We start from the raw sequence: 16,171 nt of genomic DNA, 5'->3' as shown, positions 1-16,171 counted from the left end.
ATGCACACAGTAGACGAGTGGGTGAGCACTTCAGGGGCCTCTCAGCCCAAAGGAAGGGCAACAGGGAAGATGGTGAGGTGTTAAAAAGCACCTTGGTCTGGCTGGAGCAGAGAGAGTCTGAGGTGAGAGTGGGCAGGCTGGATGGTGAAGAAGACTGCCTGCTCTAAGGCAGGGTTTGGATTTTCTCCCAAAGACCGGGGGCCACCAACAAGGCTTTGAAGCTGGGAGCAGCAGGGTCAGACTTGCATTTTAGAAATGGCACCAACAGCATGGTCATTTGAGGGAAGGAAGTGGGGGCACATACCCTGCACAGAGCTCGGGTCACCCCCTGGAGTTACTGGTACAATCACCTAGACCCGGTGCCTCTTTGATGTGGGAGTACAGTTAGTTATGATCAATACAGCAAGGATGGCTTCGGGAAGATGCTGGCATGGGCCCTGGGTCCTGAAGGAAGCGGGGGAGCCGGCAGATGTAGAAGGAGGAGAGGCTTTGCAGGCTGGCAACAAAGCTGGCAGAGCTGGGAGCACTCTGAAGTTCGAGAGCAAGTGTCTGTGTTTATCGTGCATGTTCAAATCCCAGAATTTTTAAAACGATTTTATTTATTTGAGAGAGAGAGAGAGAAAGAGTGCATGCACACAAGTTGGGGGAGAGGGGCAGAGGCAGAATCAGACTTCCTGTGAGCAGGGAGCCCAATGCGGGCTCAATCCCAGGATCCTAAGATCATGACCTGAGCCGAAGGCAGACGCTTCACCCACGGGACCACCCATGTGCCCTGAAATTCCCAAATTTTCAATGAGGGGCTTGAAGGGTACGGATTGGTTAAATAAAAGCAAGTTTGAGAAAATTGAGAAAACACCCCACTGATCCCACAGATTCCATCAGGTTGCTTTTTAGCACTTGTGGCTGTTTGAGAATGGTTTATTTCCCGTGTGCTCTCGCTTTATGCCACTCGTGGGCTCTGTCTTATAGGCAGGGTTCCTGTGCCTGCCGTAAGCACCCGATCTTTCCCTGGTGGGAGCCCAGACTCTTCCTTCTTACTCCAGGCAGTTGTGCACCGAAACACACCGCTCTCCACTCCACCTTCTCTCTGACAAACTTCCCATCGATCTTCAATCCTTTCAAAGATCTCTGTGTGCTGCCGATTTGGGCAGCTCACCTGCGAAGGATCCGTGAGCCATCGCTTGCCAAAGCTAACATCGAGGAACCCCTGTGAGGACACAGAGGGAGCACCCCAAGAGAGAAGCCTGGGTGGAAATCTGGATCAAACCTCGAGGCCACAAAGTGGCCAATGAGCTCCTCCAGCTTCCCTGTGACACCAGCACATTCTCACCGGCTGGCTCACTGGCCCCACAGAGGAACTGGAACAGAAGTCTTTCAGGCCTTCGTGAATGAGGCTGACCAGTTAAAAATTCATGAGATGATTACATAAAACCATCTGCTGCCTTTATTTCCCCCTGTGTGCTTTAAAAACACGCAGCTGCTCGACACGAAGCATTGCGTTGCTCTGCGTGGCTCGTGGGCTGGTCCTGCACATGGCAGGTGGAGAGGATGTAGGGTGGGAGGGAAGAGGAGGGAGTCTGCCCACCCAGGGAGCTCCACCTGGCTCTGAGCGGCTTGAGCCCGACGGTCCTGATCTTTCCACCCTCCTGACGCCCTCTCTGAAGAAGGTGCTGTTCTGTGTACGTAGTTGATCCTGTTTGGGGTCTGTGTCTGTGTGCGTCTGTGTGTGTGTGTTTCTTTTTAATCTGAAAATGGTCTTTAAGTCCGCAAGCAGCAGCTGCAGCTGCCATAATTAAAATGAAATAACCTGCTTCTTCTAGTCCTTAGGGAGAAAAATCTTAAAAAAAAAAAAAAAAACATATTGTAAATGGACTCCAGAATGTGGTGAATGTCCTCATCTCTCTCTCTCTTTACTTGCAACAAGTTTCCTGGCTTTGCTTTTCTCTGGAATTGGCGGAAAGAAGGAAATTAACTGTTACCGAGCGTTTACCCTGGCCCCACGCAGTCCGCGGGGCTGTCCCAACTGCACAAGTCAGCATTTGAATCCAGTTTGATTCCTCATTTCTTTTCCCTCTGTCGGGAACCCTCCAGTATCCTGTTAGATAGACCCCAGATCTCTCAACCTGGCCTGGCTCTGTCCAGAGATCTGGGAGGCTTGGTATTATTAAGATGTTATTGAAAATGTTGGCGCATATAATTGGCTCAGATTGGAAACCAAAGTTCTTAGCAGGGTAACAAGGTGAAATAGTCTGTGCAAATGATGGCATGATAATGAGACAGTTTTCAGAGGATCCAATGTGCTCTTGAAGGTGTTGCTCAAAAGTCACTCTTCAAACCAGGCTGGGAAAATAACACAGGAGCTGAAGCCTCTGTGGTTTGTTTGGATCTTAGGGTAACTAAGGGAGAAAGGGAAAACTGTGTGCGAGAAATTGAAGATATAATGGTCTATGACTCAAGGAGGTCCCAGGCCGGTGGAAGGGAAAGACGTGTAGACCAATAATTAGAATATGTTGGTAAGCGCACTTGGGTAGCTCGGTAGGGCAATTGCCTTTGGCTCAGATTGTGATTCTGGAATCCCAGGATCGAGTCCCGCATTGGGCTCCCAGCTCCGTGAGGAATCTGCTTCTCCCTCTGACCTTCTCCTCATGCTCTCTCTCTCTCTCTCTCACTCTCAAATAAATAAAATCTTAAAAAAGAAGAAGAAGAAGAAGACGTTGGTAAGAGAAGGACTAGGTCAGAGATACATACAACTTGCTGTAGTTTCAGCTCTTTTTTCCTCCAAAAATCCATCTCTTCAACTGGCACTTTGTGAGGAGAGCCAACCTCATGGGGAGAGCAATGCTCAAAATGTTGAACATGAAAAGAGAAGAAGAAATTATTTTATGTTCTTATGTCTGTGCCGGGGTCTGCCATTTAGCCTAATCCCTGATAATCATCCCCATTTAATAATGAGGAAATATAAGGAGCTCAGCAGTTTGCCCCAGGCTGGGTGCCATGTGATCCAGAGCCCCTCTGTTTGCTGCTAAAGCCCCTGCTCTTCCTGTCGCATGGGGCTTCCTCTAAGAAAGGACGCACTCCCGATTCTCAGGTGCACACAGCCCACCAGGACCTGTAGTCAAAATGAGGAAATCTTCTTTTGTTCCCCATACAAAAAGCAACAACAACAACAAAAACCCAAGGTTTGATAGCAGGCTTTTTTTTTTTTTAAGATTTTATTTATTTATTTGAGAGAGAAAAGGAGCACAAGCAGGGAGAGGATCAGAGAGAGACACAGACTCTCCACCAAGCAGGGAGCCTGATGCAAGCTCCATCCCAGGACCCTGGGATCATGACCTGGGCAAAGGCAGACACTTAACTGACTGAGCCACCCAGGCGCCCCAAATCCAGGTATCTTGATAGGAGTGACCCATGGTCCTCTCCAGGCTGTAGATATGACAACCCAGTTCAGGTGGATTGAGTCCCCTGAGTAACCTCCCGAGCAATGGAGTCAGCCCAAAGCATAGAAACTCTTGGTCCCTCGTGGGTGTTGTACATGGCCCGCCCGAGCAGTTTCCTGGGCATCCATGAGACACTCCACCTGGGCTCCTGGGTCCGCTGCTCCTGTTACCATGGTAGGCTGAGCAAAAAATGGAAAGACAAAAGCAGACTATGCTCCGAGGGAGGAGGGTGGTCTCCTGCTGCTACCTTTGAAATTCTCTGCAAGAGACTGCTGTCTGGTGATTGGGACTCCACTAAAGGCATCGTCTTACCTCCTTGATTTGTGGCCACATTGGGGAAAATGAACAGAAGCAGAGGTGCTCTGTGCTGCATTCCACCCCGGCCTCTTAGAGGCAGTCCAGGAAACAATCCCATTCTGCCCACCTAGGTAGGCAGGAAGGTGCTCTAGAAGCAGGAGGTGTCATGAGAGTATCAGGGTTCGGGTGTTCTGTGCTGCGTCACAGCATGCTTTATGGCTCACCTGGAAAGAGAAAGAACAGGGTTTAGATTTCGTCTCCACCGCTTCCTAGCTGGGGGATTAGAGGCAAGCGGCTTAAATTCCCCAAACTCTCCTTTTCTTGTCTGCAAGTCTGGAAGGATAATGCTTGCCCAGCACCGTTGTTTAGAAGGTTCCATGAGATCAAATACCAACCAGCCTAGCCTAATTCATCATCTTACAGCAGATCTCCAGTCATGTCACACCTCTGTTCAACAGCCCTTAGTGGCTCCTAATTACTCATTGAATCACGTCATCTTCTCTGGCATGGCTTTCAGGGCCCTGTTTGTTGGAGCCCACATCACCTGTCAGGTGTGTCGCCCTCTGCCCCCTCCACACAGCCCATGTTCTGGGAAGCTGGGCTACGCCCTGCATGCATTCCCCTCTAGTTCTTTGCTCCCTGGTGCAGAGTACCTGCCCTGAGCCCAGGCCACCCCGCCTGTCTTGGTGCAGGCTGTGCTGAAACACTCTGTTGTCCAGATCACTCCCTGATCTGTCAGCTACGCTGGTCTCTTCGTTCCTCTGTCCCCGCGTTGGCTTTCATCTGTATCTCTCTTGCAAAACGGCCAGGCCTTCTCCTTCCTTGCCGGGCTGTGAGCTTCCTAAAGGCAGGATCTGCTTCTGAGTCATCAGTGGGTCCTGCATGACACCTTGCCCTCGCTACATGAATGAGTGACTGAGAGCAAGGGAGGGAATGAATGAAGGCTCCAATCCCTTCTGAGCTGGGTTCCCCCTCCATAAGCACCTCCGAGACCGTCCACGCATGAACCCTTTCCTTTCACTCACTGTGGTCCTTGTTGGAGGTACTTCAAAAAAGAGAGAATTCAGAGATATGAATTGAAGATGAAATAAAGAGGTGAAAAGGAGTTGAGGTTTTCCCTAAAACCCTGGCAAAGAGGAAGGTGGAAGGGAAGAAAAACTAGTTCAGCCACTTCCCCAAGAGGGGGAGGGATCCTAAGGCCCAGGCTGAAACACAAGCCATGGCCCGAAGCTATGGGGGCAGAGTGGAATTTTAGGACAAAAGAGAGGGGTTTGAGGAAGACCCTGAGTATTTTGTCTGAGTCACTGCCTATGGCCAGGACCCCGGCAGGACCCTGCCAGCAAAGCCAAGAGCTCTGAGTCCTAAAATCCACAAGACGCTGGGCCCTCGGGAGAAGCCCCCACACAGGAGAAAGTGCCTCTTACGGGCCCCTTGTTAGAGCAAAACAATCTGCCGCAGCTCCCTGAAACTTTGGTGGGGAAGCTTACAATGAGCAAGGCGTGGTGAAAAGAAATTAGGGACATGATAGCCGTGACTGCTCATTCAAGATGCCGAGAATGATTGTCCCATGCTCTGTGGGATGCTGCCTACGTCTTATTACAGTCAATGTAGTGTGATTTGTAAAGACTTTTCTTGGCGTACCTGTAGACTGTGTCAGTTCTATTTCTGCCGGGCAGGTCTGGTCGGGGGTGTTGGGGAGCCTGACCTCTGAGGGCGGGGAAGGGACAGTCTGCTCTTGGGCCTGGTAGTGTTCTTGCCTGATACAGTTCCTCTTTGATCAGAATAACAAGTGACAATAAAGAAACATGAAATTCAGATGAAGCTAATAAAATGTCACCCTTCAGGAAATTGTGGTGTTAATAGACATGACCACTAATTCTTCACTTTATATGGACAATCCCGTCTCCGTAGCTCGGGCCCTACCTTTATTTGGCAAATAGGTAGTCAGGGAATTTCTTTTCTTTCTTTCTTTTATTTATTTATTTATTTTAATTTTTTATTTTACTTTTTTTAAGATTTTATTTATTTATTTGACAGAGAGAGATCACAGTAGGAGAGAGGAAGGGAAGAGATCACAGAGAGAGAGGAAGGGAAGCAGGCCCCCTGCTGAGCAGAGAGCCCGATGCTGGACTCGATCCCAGGACCCTGAGATCGTGACCTGAGCCGAAGGCAGTGGCTTAACCCGCTGAGCCACCCAGGCGCCCCATCTAAAAAATAATTTTTACCTCAGATGTCTAAATGCATCCTTCATGCCTTCTTCTTCAGCCTAATGGGTCTTTTTTTTATAAAAAGGCATTTTGTGGTGCTTTCAGTGGGTGTGACAGTTGGTGCAGGAGAAAATAAACAGATCTTGGGGGCCTCTGTTCAAATTTCATTTCCCCTCTTGCAATGACCTGAGGCAGATGACTTAAAACCTTTTTTTTTTTTAATTTTCACACCTAGCTTTTTATTTTTTTTAAAGATTTTATTTATTTGAGAGACAGAGAGAGTGAGCATGAGCAGGGAGAGAGGCAGAGGGAGAAGCAGACCCCCTGATGAGCAGGGAGCCCGACATGGGGCTCCATCCCAGGACCCTGAGCCGAAGTCAGATGCTTAACAGACTGAGCCACCCAGGCTCCCCACCTTGAGCTTCCCCTTACTTTTCTTTTGAGTAGGGTAACATTTCTTTTACTCATTTCATCAACCTTTATCATGTGCAGGTACCTCCTTAGGCACCGAGATGGTGATGAGTCAAAATCACCGTCACAGAGTTCTAGGGGCAGAGGGGATGTCACCGGTCACCAGTCTCAGAGTCTTCCTGTTTCACATGAGGAAACATAGGCTCAAAGAGAGGGTGAGATTTGCTAGAGGTTGCAATGTGACACGCAGGTGTGCCAGAGCCAGAGTTCTTGTGTGTGAGGAACTCGGCCCAGGTGACTCCCAACGTCTGGTAAATCCCAGGGAAAGTCGCCATTTTATCGGGCAGGACACTAAGGTTCGAGGCGATTCAGTGATGCATTTATTTGCCTGGTGAATCAGTGATAGAACTGTTGACGGAGGGTCCTCATGGCCATCCCCCACGCCCCACTTCTACCACAGCACCTTGCCCGTCCTTCACAAAACACTCAGTTCACCTCTGCTCCAAGTCCTTGCAGGGCACTACGGTCATAAAGAGGACTGATCTGCAGTCCCTGCCCTTGAGGGGTTTGGTTAGACAAGACCATTATTCCCACAGCCCAAGATGAGGTGGGGGAACAGAGGAAGGTATGCCAGAGCTGCCCAGGAAAGTCGCATAAAGGAAGTACACTTCGGTGGGATTCCTCCCTACTTCCCCCAGCGCTTCTCTTCCTTGCTGTGGGATCAGGAACAAGCTCCTCCCCCCCACTGGCATGTGTTCGCAATGGCTGCTGGGGAGAAATCTGTGGGAAAGAGGCCAAAGCATCTTGCCACCTCACTCAGTAGGGTCTGTGTTCTCTGCTTCAACAGAAAGGATCCTGACCTGTCCTCCAGGATCCGATGGCCCTGGAGAGAGGGCTACAGGGCCCAGGGACACTGCTGACTCTTCACAACATGCTGACATGGAGCCAGGTCAGTCCCCTTGTCTGCTCTGATGTTCTGTATCATCAACTGCAAACCTGTGGTCTTAATGAGAAATGCCATCTTGGAATCTGAAACCATGCATATGTTTTGGTGGAAGGCTTCGGCCACTAGGTGGGCAGGGGCAGCAGCAGCCATCAGGATTATTCTAGAATCTGGGAGACTAGGGGCAGGGTTTATAGTTGGATGGTTACCTGTTGAGCTGAGCTGGAGTGGGATCAGAAGCATAGTTGGGAGTGTGGCAGGAGGAGCTGAGTGGGTAGCTGCCTGGATAGGGGGCTGGAGGCCAGGTCCAGCTAGCCAAAACGGCCTTCTCAAGGCTTTTCTTCCTCTTGCTATACAGAAGAACAATGACCAAAAAAAACAAAAAAAAAAAACAAAAAAAAACAGTACAAAACACCTGGGTTGCATCAGGAAAATGGAAGGATGTTTCAGGCTAGATCATGGAGGCTAGGTCATGGTAAAGAAGGCTGAAGAGGCAGAGGACTTGGAACCCGGACCTAGGGAGCGAGCCCTTTAGTGAAGACCTACTGTGAACCAAGCACCTTTTCTTATCCTCCAAGCAATCTTGCAAGGTAGACGTCTGAGTTTCACTAGGCTCAGTTATGCTCCAGTAATAAATTCATTCCAGAATCTCTGGCTCAACACAGCAAAAGTGTATTTCTTGTTCATGCTCCATGTCCAACCGAGGGAGGTGGAGGACTGCGCTGTACCGAGTGACTCAGGCCAGGCGGAGGAAAGCTCTGCTGGATTACAGGGATACCTCCTGGAACATTTGGACACCTTGATCTCTGCCGTCGAGACAGAGCACTGCTCCTTAAACGCTTTGGTCAAGAAGTCACCCACAGCCCGTGGGCCCAGACTAGTCACGTGGTCCTGCCTGACTTCTAGAGCTCTGGGAGGTGTGGGGAAAATCAGGTTATTTGATGAGAGTAGCTGTCTCTGTCACAGGAGATATTATTTTTGTCTAAGAGGCAAGAAAATCGAGGTGCAGAGAAATTAACTGTGTTGTCTGAGGTCTTCCAGCTAAAAAGTGCTAAAGCCTAGATCTTACGTAACCTCTGATTCAGTCATTTATTTGGCAATTCGACAAAGACATACTGAATACTAACTATAAGCTTAGCACCAAGCTGGGCTCTGGGGATGTTGCAGGGGACGGATGCAGAGGTAGCTTCTGCTCTGAGCCCAAGAATGTGTTAGGTACAAACCAGGAGGAGCACTCAGCCAATCCCAACACGGCTGTCTGAGGAGAGCTGTCAAGATGGTTAGCTTTTCATGTAGAAGGATGGGTAACATGGTGTCATGTCTATTGAGGCTTTGTGCCAAGTACTTGACTGCTGCATCTCATTGAACTCAGGGCGCCCATGAGGTAGTCCTGATAATTCCATTTGTAAGATCAAAAAACTGAGGTTCACTCGGTGAGGTAAAATAGCTAAGCTAAAAGTGAACTCATCAACCCTAACTGTGCTTGCTGGTAATGCGTGTATGGCAGAAGAAGACACTGAACCTTGACTCCCCCACTCCATTAAAACCCAGGAAATAGGCATCTATTTCCTCCTCCAAACTCTCTGCCCCAGCTTTTTCCCCCCTGGCTCCCCCAAGCATCCTGCTGGTGTCACGTGTGAACACAGCTTTTAGTGACCACAGGGGAAGCCTTGTGGGTGGCCATCGCCAACACCCATGTTGGTGTCACCCACAGAGCTGGGCCCACGGCAAGGCTTGTTGAACTCAAGGAGGGAGGGAGGCTATTGCAGAAATGTAGGTAGTGGGATCTGAGTTTGGCAGGACGGGGTCGAATCTGCGCCTTGGCCCAGGCAGATTCTTCTGTCTAGAATGTTTTCTCTCTCTCCGGCCTCATCTTTCCTCATCCCTCCTGTTGCACACTGTGTTAGGTGTACACTGACTCCATCACTTCGCTCCCCTCCTCAGCTCTGTGACCACCTCCTCTGTCCCCACACTGGTCCAAGCCATGGTCTGGTACCTGGATGATTGCAGGGGCTCCTTCTGGGGCTCTCCTTCCCCCTTCTCTCCAGGACTCTGGCAGCGGTCAGATCAGATCGCTTCTCCACTCAAAACCTGCCGTGTGCCCCCATCTTTGCCAGAGGAAAAGCCAAAGGCCTTGCAGCAACTCACTAGGACCTTTAAGAGCCAACCCGTCTCCCATCCGACCCCATCTCTCCTGCGCACCCCTCACTCATGCCATTGGTGTCTTCACCTTCCTTGACTCATAAACACACTCCCACCTCAAGGCATAAGGCGCAGATGCCTTTTTTCCAGTCTTGGGGGAAGCTCTTCAGACAGGAACAGCAGCGAACAGACCTCCACATCGCATCTGAGGGAGCAGAGCACACAGAGGCTGAAAGGTGTCCGAGGCAGGTGTGTTTGCAGCTCGGGGAGCAGCAGGAGGCCTGCCCCCACCCCCACACCCCATGCAAGGAGCCACCCTCCCGGTCCAGGCCTTCCTGTGCCCTGCTCCATTGGCTCTTGCCTACATGACACTTTTCCCCACCTGCCGCATCCTCTGTTACTCTGTGAGCTCGTCTGTGGTCTCTCTTCCCCACTGGAACTTAAACTCCGCAAGGGCAGGGGTTTACTTTGTACTGTTCCCTGGGGTGTTCTTCCTCCTGGAATGGGCACTCGGTGAGTGCACACTCAATGCGTGAATGAGTGAACAAACACTTTCACGACAGATTCCACAGCAATATTTGCTTAAACGTGATAGTTGATGCCCTCCTGCCTTTATATGTGCTATTCCGAACCCAAGCTGGAATGGCCCCACTGCCCTTCTCCCCCAGCTAACCTCTCACTCTTTCTTGCTCACTCCACCCACCCAGGAGGGCCCAGTCCCAGTAGCAGAGCACAGCCCAGGCATTATCCAGCCATCCCTGCAAGTCTGGGGATATCAAGGGCAAGTGCTGCTCCTTGCTCCACCCCTGCCCTCCAAGCCTGGGGCACAGCTCGAGTCCCAATACTGTTTGCTGGCTTGAGCCAAATGGACCAGAGCACCATGTAGAATTGCAGCCGGGGGGCCATGCTCTCCTCCCCCGCATGTCACCTCACCCACAATCAGGAGGCAGGGAGCCCTTGCTGCCAATTCAGTCTCCTCCTGCTTAACGCCTGCCTCAGAGATCAGGAAGATGAGGCAAATGGGACACTAATGAGATGCAGAGAGAAAACTAAATCGGGAGGTGTTGCAAACACTGAGGAGGAGGGAGACTGATTTAACAGGATCTCTCCAGGGTGGGAGGGGGAGTACAGGGCGGGAGTTTAGAGCCCATGGAGTCAGTGTCCCCATGTCCCACCTCTGACACCTGCATGTGGGATGGCCTGTGTGATCCCTGTAGCTCCAGGGCCTTCACTTTTCTGACTTTAAATTAGGAGCCTTTTAATTGATTGACTCATTTGTTCATTCTGGCCTTCCTACCAATTTGCCAAAAGAGATTTGAGTGGGTTAACAATCTTAACTTGATTAATTAATTAAGACCAAGAGCATTTAATGCAAAATTAAGGTAGAAAGTAAGAGAGAAGAAAAGGAAGGGAAGGGGGTGCCTGGATGGCTCAGTTAGTTAAGCATCTGTCTTTGCTCAGGTCCTAGGATCGAGCCCCACATCGGGCTGTCCATTCAACAGCGAGTCTGCTTCTCCCTCTCCCTCTGTGACTTCCCTCACTTTTGCTGTCTCTCAAATAAATAAATAATATCTTTTAAAAAAAAAAGGGGAAGGAGAAAAGAAAAGGATTTTCAGGGCCCCTCAAACAGGGGATTCTGGGAAAAGGGTTATGTGTTGGGTATTGGATGCAGGCAACCTTTAGGATGTAAAAGTTCCGGTCAAATGGTAGTGATGATGACCAGTGCTTCTGAGTATTTCACATCCACTGTCTGATCATCCTTCAGTGACAGGCATTTCTGCTGTGTACCAAGGATCCTCACAGGGCACTTTCTTCTCTGTCTCATTGAATACTCAGAGCACCCTGCAATATGGGCTTTTAAACCCATTTTCAAGATGAGGCAACTGAGTTTCAGAGACACTCGCCATCCCTTCCTCAAACAGTGCTGGGACAATGGCTACCCACATGCAAAAGCATGAAGTTGGACCTTTCCTCACTCTGTATACAAAAATTATTAAATGCATTGTTAGCCTAAATGCAAGAGCTAAAGCTTTAAGCCCTTCAAAGAAAACATAGGCATAAATGTTCCTGACCTCAGATTAGGCAGGCAGTAGTTAGGCATACACAAAAAAAGGGGAAAACAATACACAAATTGGACATCATCATAATTAACAGTTTTTGTGCTGCAGAGAACACCATATGGAAAGTGAAGATGAGCCCAGAATGGAAGAAAATATTTGCAGTCATAGATCTCACAAGGGATTTGTATGCAGAATATATAAAGAACTCTTAAACTCAGCGATAAAAAGACAAAAGGCCCTAATTCAAAAATGGGCAAAGAGTTTGAATAGGCATTTCTCCAAAGGAAACAACAGAAATGGCACCATCAGAAGCACATCAGAACAGAACACATCACACCGAACAGAAATGGCAGCATCAGAAGCACATCAGAAAATGTTCCACATTTTTAGTCATCAGGGAAATGCTGATTAGAGCCATTGAGTTATTTGTGTGGGCCCTGCCTTCCTAACAGCAAAGCCTCCTGACCACATACCTCCCTAAGCTTGGGAAAGAGGTTACTGAGTGAGAGGCCTGTTCTGCCACTAGGGTTTTCGCAGGAAGCAGAAGGAAAAGGAGGGACAGAGAGAGGGAGGCAAGGCAGAAGGGTTCAGCCAGGGACACGCTGCCTGTGGGCTCTTTTCTTGGTAACGGGCAGAAACTGCCATCTGAGAAGGCTTCCCAGGGCCATTTGTGCCCCTTGCCCCCTTCACAGTATGCCGTACTGCAGCAGTTCTCAAACTGTCTGGTTTCAGGACCCTGTTTGACTCCTCCAAATTATTAAAGACCCCAAAGAGTTTTTGCTTATGTGCATTATGTCTATCAAAATTTGTCACACTAGTAATTAGCATTGGAAAAGAATGTTGAAATCATTATTTATAGTTTATTTAAAGTGATAATAATAAATGCTTGCAGTAACATATAATAGCACATTTTTATGAGAATGACTTTTCCACAACAAACAAATAATGTATAGGGTGGCATTGTTTTACGTTTTGGTAAATCTCTTTAATAGTTGGCTTGATCGAATCTATATCTGTTTCTGTATTCAATCTGGAAAACTCCACTGTATTCTGGTAAGAGAACAAGGATGAAAAGGGCAATATTTTAAGTAGTCCTGACCTCACCGATTTCCTGAAATGGTCTCAGGGACTTACAAGAAGTAAGGTCCTTGACAGAGTCCAGCAGAGAGTACAGAATAGGTCCTCTGTCAGCCTAGTAAAGACAGGAAGAGAAGTGAGGACAATCTGGAGAGGTGACAGCAGTCAACCTGGACGGAAGCCTGGCTGCCCTGGGGAGGCCTCAGGCCTCAGGCCTTTTGCGCATCATATTCTCCTGGCCCAGAATGCCTTCTCCATCTTGGTTTATTGGCAAAATTATCGTTGTGTTTTAAGGTTAACTTTGGATGCATCTGCCTCTAGAAAGCCTTTCTTACTATCCCAAACATGCTCAGGGCTAGGTTAAGCCCTTCTCCACGTCCCACACCATGATGGCTACCAGAAGGGCAAGCATTGCAGTAGGGGAATGGCTGGGAGGTTGAGGTCTACTGGTGGAAGCCTTGGGGTCCCAAGCAGAGGAGCTGGGGCCTTTTGTTATTCTTGTTTAAGAAGCAAGAAGCCATGAAATTTTTTCACAAACATCTACCGGATGGTGTACAAATTTATAAGTACAGAGGATGGGAGTCACCAAGGGACAGATAAAAGTCATCTGCTACTAATTCTAATTCAGTAGCAAATAAAGGGATGCAAGCCATCTAGAAGATGGTTGGAAAGGAGGAGGGAGGAAAAATGAAACTAACAGCTAATTGAGCAGTCACTTGTGCCAGGCATGCATCATATCTTTGTAACCATCACAGCACTTAGAGGCATCTTCCCCATTTTACAGATGAGCAAACTGAGACACAGTAAATTGTCTTGCTCAGGGACAAAGATGTCCTAGGATGTGAAGGAGCTGGGCTTTGAAGCCGGGTCTGTTCAAGAACATCACACTGTCTTCCCTAGGCTGAGAAAATGCAGAGTATAGTTCCAGCAGGGTGACTCGTAAGACTCAGGGGCCACTGAAACCCTTGTGCTGGTGTTGGGCTCGTGCTCCCCAGACCATCTGTCCTCCCTGGTTCCTCTTCTCTCCCCAAGTTTGTACTTTCAGCTTTTACTTGGAGCACCTGGAATGGCCACCACTCTACCATGCCACCGTCATCTTTAGTACCAGGCATCAGCTTCGACAAAGTCTTGGACCACCTGAGCTTAGAGAAGACAAGATAGGAGGAGCAGGTGACTTATGAAATCCAAAAGGTGTCCCAGATTGAGCTTGAAACTCAAGAGTTCCCTATTTGCCCAAAAGAGGAATCCCTCTGGGAAAGCACTTCTGGTCCCAGCCTTTGATGCTTCTTGGGGAAGCTGGGTGGGGAAATTCTGCCCTTCCCTGAGGCCTGGCAGAGTTGGGGCTCACAGAGTGACACAGCCACTGCTCCAGATGTGGCTGTCCTTCTGATACTCCTTTACTATCCTGTCCCCATCCTTGGATAGTACTGCTGCTTTGCTGTCCAGGATTTGTGGAGTGATCACAGTGCCACTTACCAGCCAAATGCCTGGTTGATTTCCAAATGGGAAGGTCAGTGTCATTATCCTTGGTGGATTCAATGACCAGATTCTCCTCATGGTAGGGCTCACTTCCTGTTGCTAACTTACTCTTCAGTGGCACATCTCTGTGGCCAGTTCAGCCAAAGCAGCAGATCGTGGACCAGAGGCTACGGACCTCCATCACTGTGCTGCCTTGACTTACCTGCTGGGAAGTGGATGTCTTCAGACCTCTTCTAGCCCCCACAGCTTTTGTGAAAGTTCCCCTGGTGGAAAACAACTGTGAGTCAACATCTCTGAGCACAGATTCCTTTGCCTCTTTGGATTCTAACCATTTCGGAAAAGCCGAGTGTGCAGGAAATGCTCCAGGGGTGAGAACAGACATTTGTCGAGTACCTCTTACATGTCAACCACTGAGCTAGGCATTTCACAGTCCATTTCCCCCTCACAACTACCGGTTAAGTAAGCATTGTTATTTCTGATCCACAGATGGGGCCGTGGAGCCTCAGAGAGGTTCAGGGACTTTAAGTCACACAACTGGGAAGTGGGGGAGCCTGAAACTGAATCAAGGTCATCTGCTGCAGGACCCGACTTCTCCCCACTGGGTCGAAAACAGTAACGGGAACAGCAGGAGCAAGAGCTACCGTTTGAGGCATGCTCTCTCCCCTCCAGACTCGTTTTAGCTCATTTAATCCTTTTGTGACAACCCAGGGATGTTAGGTAGTATCGTCACCCCCATTTTAGAAATGAGGGACCCAAGGTACAGAGAAGTGCTTTCAGAATGAAAACTTTCTGAAGGGCATTTGGAAGGTGAGCCCCAGCCATCTGTCACTGTTTGCTACTCTGTCATGAATAGCTCTTGCCTAAAATAAGCACAGGTCTTATTCATAGAAGGCACTTCATGTTCGGTTATTGATAATTAACTTCATGGTATTCTTACCTCCCCACTGGAATGGCTATTCTGGTCGAAGCTGACAGCCTCTGCAGGCCACTGAGTTGGGAGGGACTTTTGAGAGGTCAGACTTTACTATGGGAGTCTTTTGAGAGGTCAGAGAATTCTAGTCCCAGATCTCAGATGTTAAGCATCGAAAGCATAGAATCTGCGCTCAGACCTCTGGATACCATTGGTCTACCAGCTCTGGACTCTGGGCCAGTTACCTAATGCCTCTCTGCCTCAGTTTCCTAAAATGTGAATTGGATATAAGAGCCCACACTTTAATGAGCTATTGCAAGTATTAAAAATCATGTAAAATGCTGATAGTCAAGGAGAACACACACACACACACACACACACACACAAGACAGGTGTCCAGTGACTGTGATCTCTCATATTATAGAAGATTAGTTTATAGAGTTGGACTCATAAGGTGATCTGGTTCCACACTTTCACTTGCAGGTGAGTAAACTGAGGCCCAGAGACAGGAGGTGATTGGCCCAAGTCACACAGCATTTTAATTTTCTGAATCCAAGGTTTATTCCAAAACTATAAGACAGATTTAGAACAACAGTCTGGAGGAGCCCATACATCAGCCTTCCCATTTCTAGAAGTTACAGTTGGTTATCTTTCAGTCGCTTTTTCTTCTTTGATAGTCTGTTGTTTATACTTTCACTACTTTGACATATTTCTTTAAATATTGTACACATTTATTTCATTTTCTGCATCTGGTCATTTTAGTACCTGTAGCATTCCTAGGTCTGATTGATTTGTTCATTGCTTTTGCTCTCTCTTGCTCATGGCGGCTTGTTTCCTCACGTGCTCTGTGATTTTTTCAAGTCGTGGATTTATGACTGCTAAAACTCTGTGGGATTCCTTTGAGGCCCGAGTTGAAAATTCATGGCTCCAGAAAGGGTTTGCATTTGCTTCTGCCAGGTACCTGGAGGAACCATCAACTTGGGGTCATTTTAAACACTCAGCTTAGATTGGGGTTTTTTGTTTGCTGTTTGTTTGTTTGTTTTCCTTCTGGCCACTGAGTCAACTTCCACATAGTCCATTTCCAGACCCACCTGAGGGTCATTTTGTGATTGGAAATTCTCAGCCTTTTAACATTTTTCCTTCCCCTCTGCCCAGGCCTAGGGTTGAGTTTCCTTATTGCCTCCATCCGCAAGGTGGGATTTTGTGTT

The 16,171-nt window shown here is 48.5% G+C and overlaps 1 protein-coding gene across 9 annotated transcripts in view; it reads left to right on the top strand.

Moving 5' to 3' along the window:
* Positions 1–16,171, top strand: part of TENM4 (teneurin transmembrane protein 4) — a 575,238-nt gene that overhangs the window by 76,359 nt on the left and 482,708 nt on the right. For all 9 annotated transcript variants that reach the window (XM_045071344.1, XM_045071343.1, XM_045071342.1 and 6 more), the window contains exon 2: positions 7,200–7,301. The gene's annotated coding sequence lies outside the window, so the exon portion shown is untranslated. The remainder of the gene's footprint in view (positions 1–7,199; positions 7,302–16,171) is intronic.

The sequence above is a fragment of the Mustela putorius genome, unplaced genomic scaffold (assembly GCF_011764305.1).
Source record: "Mustela putorius furo isolate JIRA1106 unplaced genomic scaffold, ASM1176430v1.1 tig00003987_pilon_pilon_pilon, whole genome shotgun sequence".
Taxonomy (NCBI): Eukaryota; Metazoa; Chordata; class Mammalia; order Carnivora; family Mustelidae; genus Mustela; species Mustela putorius.
The sequence above is the reverse complement of the archived record's forward strand: the minus strand, read 5'-3'. Positions and strand labels throughout refer to the sequence as shown.